This window comes from Procambarus clarkii, chromosome 33, assembly GCF_040958095.1.
Source record: "Procambarus clarkii isolate CNS0578487 chromosome 33, FALCON_Pclarkii_2.0, whole genome shotgun sequence".
NCBI lineage: Eukaryota > Metazoa > Arthropoda > Malacostraca > Decapoda > Cambaridae > Procambarus > Procambarus clarkii.
The window spans coordinates 22,366,716-22,368,699 of record NC_091182.1 but is presented as its reverse complement, the minus strand read 5'-3'; the positions used below and the strand labels follow the sequence as shown (position 1 = coordinate 22,368,699).

The 1,984-nt window shown below is 40.8% G+C and overlaps 1 pseudogene; it reads left to right on the top strand.

Annotated features, from left to right (window-relative positions):
• The first annotated feature begins 347 nt into the window (after positions 1 to 347).
• On the top strand, positions 348 to 1,615 carry LOC138370745 (U1 small nuclear ribonucleoprotein 70 kDa pseudogene; annotated as a pseudogene).
• The last annotated feature ends 369 nt before the right edge of the window (positions 1,616 to 1,984 follow it).

The following is a 1,984-nucleotide window of genomic DNA, read 5'->3' as shown; positions in this document are numbered from 1 at the left end:
GTTTTTGCTAGTGAGTCTGCTTATTCATTACCATCTACGCCAATGTGACTTGATATACTATTTAGGGTGATTGATAGCCCTAGATTGTATGCTTCTTTTCCTACATGTAGGACGTCTGTGACTGACTGTCGTCTGGAAAGTTGTAGGATCTCCAGTATGAGTGAGGTGGGTCGGCGAAGTTGTAGTCCTCCGCGCTACATATACAACCCTCTCCCGACGCAACGCAACTTATACAGTACTCTTCATGTGCTAAGTATACAACTCTCTCCCGGCGCTATATATACAACACTTCTCATGTAAAGCTTCCTAGTGTATTATCTACGTCAGCCGTGATCGTGACAGAGAAAATGACGCAATATTTACCCCAAAATTTATTGGCGCTGTTTGCGCCAAGAGACCCAATCCCATATCTTCCACCAATTGAAAAATTAACATGGGAGAAAAGGACAGATGGTTACTCGGGTTTGGGCAATTTAATACAAAAATTTGAGGATCCGAAAGACACCCCACCTCCAACAATAATAGAAACTCGTAAGGACAGATTGGACCGCATGCGTAAGGAAAAGGCAGAACAAATCCAGTACAAATTAGAACAAGACATTGCTCTATGGGACCCTCACAATAATGAATCTGCAACTGGAGACCCTTGCAAGACACTCTTTGTTTCCCGCATTAATTATGATACAACGGAGTCTAAGCTAAGAAGAAATTTTGAAATCTATGGACCTATTAAGAAGATTGTTATGGTTTACAACATTAAGACAGGAAAGCCTCGGGGAACGCATTTATCGAATATGAACACGAGCGAGACATGCACTCGGCTCGCAAACATGCTGATGGAAAGAAGATTGACAATCGTCGAGTTTTGGTCGACGTATATATATATATATAGTGCGTGCTCGCACAACCAAGGGCTGGTTGTCTCGAAGATTAGGTGGAGGTCTGGGAAGCACGCGTCGTGGCAGACCAGATGTAAATGAAAACCCTGGTCGTGAAGATTATCTTAGACGTGTTGGTAGTGCAAGGGATGCAGATCGTATGACGAGTAATAATCGAGAACGAGTTGATAGGGATCGTGACCCTGAAAGTAGGCACACCCGCAGTCGAGAACGAGAACCAAGGGATAGACGCAGGAGGTCACGCAGCAGAGATCGGAAGCGTCAAAGATCTCGTTCTCGTGAACGTGATGCAACAGAACCAGAGGAAGGTGATAATAGAGAGAAGAGACATCGTAGATCACGCTCCTGTGACCGCAATAGACGATCAAAGTCACGTGAGGGGAAACATGGCAGGGAACGGGACCGAGAAAGACGTGAGCGTATTCCAAGGGAAGAAGAAGAGAATATAAAAAAAACCTGGCAGAGAACGCAACCGAGAAAAACGTGAAGGTGTTCCAAGAGAAGAGGAGGAGAATATCAAAAAACGTGGTAGAGAACGGGACCGAGAAAGACGTGAGCGTGTGCCAAGAGAAGAAGAGGAGAATATCAAAATCAAGGAGCCAAAGGATGACTATCCTGATTATGAAGGCTCATATCATAATAACTTCCCCATGAAGGATGAGGACAATGGTATTAAATATGAGGAGAAAGAGGCAAATAATGAAATTAATGATTAATATTTGTTTTAATGACAGATTTTCAGTTGTACTATTACACAGTTTGTAGGCTGTTAAATTTAATAAAATAAAAAATGTATCTTAGTTGATTAACAACCTCACAAGCTTTAGGAGTAAGAGGTCAGTAAGATAATCATAAAATGTGATCATATGAATTGTGTAATCAATAAATCTACAAATATTCATACATCCTGTAGTATGGCTTGTTGTTGGGTATTTTTGTACTTTCTGGAAAATGGAGAGTAATAAATATTAATGAAAAATATTCTGGATATGGTAATAAATGCTTTTGAATGATATATATATTATGTTATTTGTTGAATAATGTTAACCTGGCCCAGTAATTTGTAGAAGAGTTCCGAATAAGAG